Below are 6,531 nucleotides of genomic sequence, written 5' to 3' on the forward strand. Positions count from 1 at the left end.
CTCCCTTCTAAAACTTCTCAACATCCCTAGGATACTTTAACCCCCTAACCCACTGCCTAAGTATAACCAACTTCCTCAAAGGAGGAGAAAACATCGCATCCCACCTAACTGACCTCTCCTGATACAAAATACTAGGTCCAGAGGGGCTAGCCAGCCTGCAACTAATAGCAACCAAAACTGCCACCACCCTCCACTCAGGCCTAATCAAAGCTTACTTAGGATCATTCGCCTTATCCATTCTCATCATCCTCATATCCACATACAGAAATAACCAATGGCCCTCAACCTTTGTAAAAACCACCAAATCCTCAAAATCATCAACAACGCCCTAATCGACCTCCCAGTGCCATCAAACATCTCAACATGATGAAACTTTGGGTATCTAGTAGGCGTTTGCTTAATTACTCAAATCGTCACAGGTCTTCTGCTAGCTATGTACTACACAGCAGATACCAATCTAGCCTTCTCCTCTGTCGCTCACATATGCCGAGACGTACAATTCGGCTGACTCATCCGCAACCTCCACACAAACGGAGCCTCCTTCTTCTTCATCTGCATCTACCTACGCATTGGCCGAGGACTCTACTACGGCTTATACCTGTGGAGGATATTATTAATAGTTGGTTAGCTGAGAAAGGCCATGCTGACATAATGCCGCTGGTTAAGCTGAGAGAGGGAAGTCAGCAGTCAGTAAGCTGAAAGGAGAAGTCAGCAGTCGGTGTCCAATGACAGGCACGGACAGACTGCCCTTGCCGCAACATGAGGATAGGGAAGAGAGATTCTTCCTGAGAATATGTAGAAAGTATCAAAAGTATAACCATAAGAATGCAGAAGTAGGCGTAGTTGCTGATATGTAACTAACCAATCCTGAGCTCAACTTTTGCAATATGTATGAAGCTCATTATGAACTGTATTTACCCTGCTGTACTAATCAATAAAATCGGGCCTGTGATGATCTAATTGATGTCCTGGTCTCCTTCCGTCGACACATACCTAAACAAAGAAACCTGAAACATTGGAGTCATCCTCCTCCTAACCCTCATAGCAACTGCTTTTGTAGGATATGTCCTACCGTGAGGCCAAATATCATTCTTAGGAGCTGCAGTAATCACAAACCTATTCTCTGCCATCCCTTACATCGGGCAAACACTAGTCAAGTGAGCCTGAGGCGGGTTCTCTGTTGACAACCCTGCACTGACCCGATTCTTTCTCTCCACTTCCTCCTTGCCTTCGTCATCGTAGGCCTTACTCTCGTCCATCTCACCTGGTTTACACCCTTTATCCTCCGATTAAAATTACAAAAGGACAACGCATCACACAATTGGTACCACTATCACAAATGACATCGGGAATACAATCATTTACTGGGCAAACACGGAATGAAAAAGGTTTTGGCTCTACTGGCGTTACACTTTTGACTGTGGATTTACAAAATAGATCAAAGCAAAAGGTTTTAATTACTTATGGGCATCAAAGCATAACCCTTTATGGATTTTTGGATACAGGAGCAGATACCAGCATCATTTCTCCAGAAGCGTGGCCACAACATTGGCCTCTATTTCCATCATCAAACATGCTCACAGGAGTAGGAGGATTTACATTGGCAAGCAGATCGCCGCTTTTGTCTGTGTGCATTGAGAATCGACAAGTATCTGCTGTGTTTTCAATTGTTCAACTGCCTCCTACAGTTTCCTGTTTAATTGGAAGGGACATTTTAACACAATTGGGAGTGGTGCTAACTAATCAGCACCCTTTGGGGTAATTGCCATTGCTTGGACTTTCCCCATTCCACTCACCTGGAAAACGGATACACCGGTGATGGTTAAGCAATGGCCATTAAAAGGGGAGAGTCTTATGCATGCCCATGAATTGGTAAAGGAACAATATACAAAGGGACACCTACGACTATCCACGAGCCCTTGGAATACACCTATTTTTGTAATCAAAAAGAAATCAGGGAAATATCGTTTGATACATGATTTGAGGGCTGTAAATGACCAGATGGAACCAATGGGGGCCTTACAGCCTGGTCTTCCAAATCCAGCTATGATTCCAGAACACTGGCCACTTTTAATTATTGACCTAAAGAATTGTTTTTTCACTATTGGGCTGCATCCTGATGATATGAAGAGGTTTGCTTTTACTTTACCAGCAATAAATTGTGGAGAACCGGATAAAAGATTTGAATGGACGTCTCTTCCGCAAGGCATGCGCAACTTCCCCACTTTATATCAGCTTTATGTTGATGCTGCATTATAGCCACTACGTCGCAAATGGCCAGCAACTATAATATATCATTACATGGACGATATTTTGTTTGCACAGCAACAGCCATTCTCCTCTTTACAGATTAACAGCATTAAAAATACTCTTGCTGCATATTCACTTGTTATTGCTACAGAGAAAATTCAAACTACAAGGCCCTGGAAATATTTGGGATGGACTTTGACGGATCAGATAGTAATACCTCAAAAATTTGAATTACAATTGGACATTAAGACTCTACACGATGCACAGAAGTTGCTGGGAGACTTACAGTGGCTGAAGCCCATTGTGGGAATACCAAATCATTTATTAGAAACCCTTTGGCCTTTGTTAAAGGGCGTTGACCCTACTACTCCTGTACACCTGACAAAGGAGCATCATCTTGCTTTGCAGCAAATTAGTAATTGTGTACAGCAAGGGTATGTGTCTCGTCGACAACTTGATCATCCCATTGACCTTACTATTTGGAATAGCCCTTGCCATTTGCCTGGTGCTCTCTCTCAACTACAAAAGAAAACGGGGGAGATACGGGTGTTGGAATGGTTGTCACCACCACTACAGCATAAGAAAACAATATCTTCAAAAATTGAACAATTGGCTGCATTAATTAAAAAGGGGCGTCTCAGAATTCTTGAAGTGGATGGTAGAGAACCTGCTAGCATTAGATTGCCTATGGAAGAAGAAACCTTGGACTGGTACTTGATTAATTCGAAGGATTTACAGGAAGCATTATTGACATCATCTGCTAAAGTAGAGACTAGCAAATTAGTGCCTAGAGTTTTGCAATGGATGACAGAATGGAACTGGATCACTCGACCTTTGAGAGAAAAATACCCCATAGAAGGAGCTATTACAGCTTTTACAGATGCAGGAAAGAAATCAAGGCGTGCTGCTGTCACCTGGCAAGAAAAAGGACAATGGAAGCATCAACTCCTCACAGCAGACCTTGCAGATAGCTTACAAACTCTGGAATTGTTAGCAGTAGTATGGGCAGTGTCCAACTTACAGGAACCTTTAAATGTGGTCACAGACTCTATGTATGTCACAGGAGTAGTCAGACGGATAGAGGAAGCGGCAATTAAGGAAGTGAATAATAAATGATTGTATGAGTTACTGATACAGTTAAGGAAAGCTTTACGGGAGAGAAAAGCAGCGTATTCTGTGATTCATATTAGGAGTCATAAATGGTCTGAAGGTTTAGGAGAAGGGAATGAACGTGCAGATAAATTGGTTACCCTACCCATTGATAATTCTTGTCCTATTGATAAGCATACATTGGCCAGAGAAGCACATAGTAGGTATCATCAAAATGCAAGAGGATTAGCAAAACACTTTGAGCTGAGTTTGTCAGAAGCCAAGGCCATTGTTAGAGCATGTCCAACATGTAGTTATCATAATGGTGGAATAGGTCTAGGCATCGGGGTTAATCCTCGAGGTTTAGAAATAAATGAGAAATGGCAAATGGATGTTACACACATAGCTAGATTTGGTAAAGTCAAGCATGTGCACGTCACTATAGATACATATAGTCATTACATATGGGCTACGGCTCAGGCAGGAGAGAAAGCTATACACGTTACCAGACACCTGTTAAGTTGCGTCGCTGTTATGGGAGTACCAAAGAGTATCAAAATGGATAATGGTCCAGCTTATGTAAGTGCTAGAGTCCTAGTAAGTGCTAGAAATTTTTGAATCAGTGGTCTGTTAAGCATGTGACAGGTATTCCATACTCCCTTACTGGACAGGCAATAGTGGAAAGAGCAAACGGCACCCTTAAGCAGTATATTGAAAAACATCAAGATTTGAGAGATCCACAAGCATGTTTGGCTAAGGTTCTGTATGTGATTAACCATTTATGTATTTTTGGGGAAGACGATACCCCCCCCTGCAATTAAACATCACCCGAGGTCAAGTCAGGAAACTACTAAGGAAACAGAGGTCTGGGTCAAGTATAAGAACCCGAGTACAGGATTATGGGAAAAACCTGCAAAAGTATTATATTGGGGTCGGGGGTATCTTTGTGTTTCCTCACCTACAGGGCCTTTGTGGGTGCCTGCTAAGTGGACTAAACCTGTTTTTGATGCAGCCTCTGGTGGATCGCCTTACGGAGGAGGACAAGGAGCGACTGGGGAAAAAACTGCTTCTACTCCTACAACCACTACTGTTACAATTGAAGGGGTACTCGAAAGCGGTGGACAGAGCACTGACACATCACTACCGGACAGCCCAGGAGCTGATTGGTTTTATTGACTCATTATCAACCTTTCGTTTAACAAATCCAGCGAAAGAACATTGCCTTGACTGTCACAATCCACATTGTGCTGCTTGGATAGCCCTACGTTGTGGGGGTTGTGATAGAACTTTTTGGATAGAACAATCATTATTGTGGGATTTGTGGCGTCACACTTGTGAGCACGAGTACACGTGGGGTAAAAGCTGGCAAGATGAATTAAGGAGACAAACAGGGCAAAATGCATATATAGCTTTAAATCTTTATGAGTCTCCTGAACAGAAAATTCTTGCTTATTATCGATGGGAGGTACAATGTATTGTGAATAGAATTAAGGTTCAAAGTAAATCACGCATAGTTTCTATAAGGTGTAGGAAATTAGTACCTTTAACACAGCATTCAATTGTAGGACCCTTCAAGAGGAATCCTGATAGAGCACTAGATTGCTGCATTGAAAAGTTGCAAAAATTGAGTTTGCAAGTGGCAGGACCAGTAAAATTAGGAGCAGCAAGATTGAAGATAGATAAGAAAAGGAAGGCAAAAAAGGGAATGATTTCATCTGAGTAAGGATATCAGTGAGCCTTCAAACTTACCTCATGCTATACCTGTAAGCAAGGATGCTGATTTAGAGTTAGTATATTCAAAAACTGACTCAGCCTTACAATAGACAATCTAGCAAACCAGGGAAAAGACAACGAAGAAAGGAAAAACAAAGCAAGCAGAAAGAAAAATGAGGTTTGTTCTTGTTATACTGCTCAATGCTGTAGCAAGTGAAGCAGTAGGAATAACACACTTTAGTCAACCAAGAGAAAATTTATGGGTGACACTTGCTAATCAAACTAACCAATCATCGCTTTGTCTTAGTCTTGGAGGAGTCACTAACCCATTTCGAACATGCCTGGTGGGACTTCCGCTGTGGTCTCCTGGAGAATTTTGCAGTTTGATAAACAATCAAACCTTATGTATGTCTAACATGTCAAACATCACACTGCCAGTACAACAAGGGTATACTGCAAGTCAGAGTGATGGTTCTCGCCAATGCTTACTAATCCAATCACTTAACACTTCTTTGCATTCTCCTCCTGAGGAATTGGATCTTTTTGGAAGTACAAACGCCAGTATGTCTAACACGACAGCTGGCGGATGGTTTAGCTTCAAATTTTCGGATGCTCAGAATTTAAACCAACCTAAAGAAACATGGGCCACCCTAGATTGATCCCTGAATGTGAGTAAATTCTCTCCGCAGCATTACAGTCAATGTAACGGCACAAATATCACCGCACCAATGAAATTACCCATAGGAATATTTTTGATTTGTGGAGACAGGGCGTGGAATGGTATACCAGCCAAACCACAGGGTAGATCCTGTCATTTGGGGAAATTGTCATTGTTTCACCCTAACGTATCCTTGCTAATGCAGCTGAGTCTAAATTCAAACAGGAAGAGACGTAGCATACATGACTTAGACTGCAGCCAGATAGGAGATCCACAGTTTTGGGGTACATTCAAACAAGTGGTAGTTTCAACTATCTTGCCAGGAGGATCTGCCAATAAAGCTATGAATTTAGCAAAGCAATTAGGGTGCTGGGCAAAGGATGAGCTAAACAAGACATCACAAATTCTAGACATGCTAACCGCAGATGTGCAGAGTGTTAACCATGCTGTTTTGCAGAATAAAGCTGCTGTAGATTTTTTGCTCTTAGCACAAGGGCATGGATGTGAAGAGTTTGAGGGAATGTGTTGCATGAATTTGTCTGATCATTCGGTGTCCATTCCCACTAAGATAAAAGAACTGCAACAGGGACTTCACAGTCTCAAGGAAGAAGAAGGATTAGGAATTGGTGAATGGCTTAAAAGCTTAGGACTTGGGCCATGGCTGAGGAACATTGTGATCTATGCCATAGGACTACTGGGTGTAATTTTACTGTTTTTGCTTATTTTGCCTTGTATCTTTAACTGTATTCAAAACATGGTCAGCCGTACAATAGCAAAAACCTGGCACACTAGTCTTCTTGCTCAAGAAGAAAACGGGGGAA

The 6,531-nt window shown here is 42.0% G+C and overlaps 1 pseudogene; it reads left to right on the plus strand.

Annotated features, from left to right (window-relative positions):
- Positions 1–274: 274 nt before the first annotated feature.
- Positions 275–3,347, plus strand: LOC131569182 (cytochrome b-like; annotated as a pseudogene).
- The last annotated feature ends 3,184 nt before the right edge of the window (positions 3,348–6,531 follow it).

Source organism: Ammospiza caudacuta, chromosome 29, assembly GCF_027887145.1.
Source record: "Ammospiza caudacuta isolate bAmmCau1 chromosome 29, bAmmCau1.pri, whole genome shotgun sequence".
NCBI classification, from domain to species: domain Eukaryota; kingdom Metazoa; phylum Chordata; class Aves; order Passeriformes; family Passerellidae; genus Ammospiza; species Ammospiza caudacuta.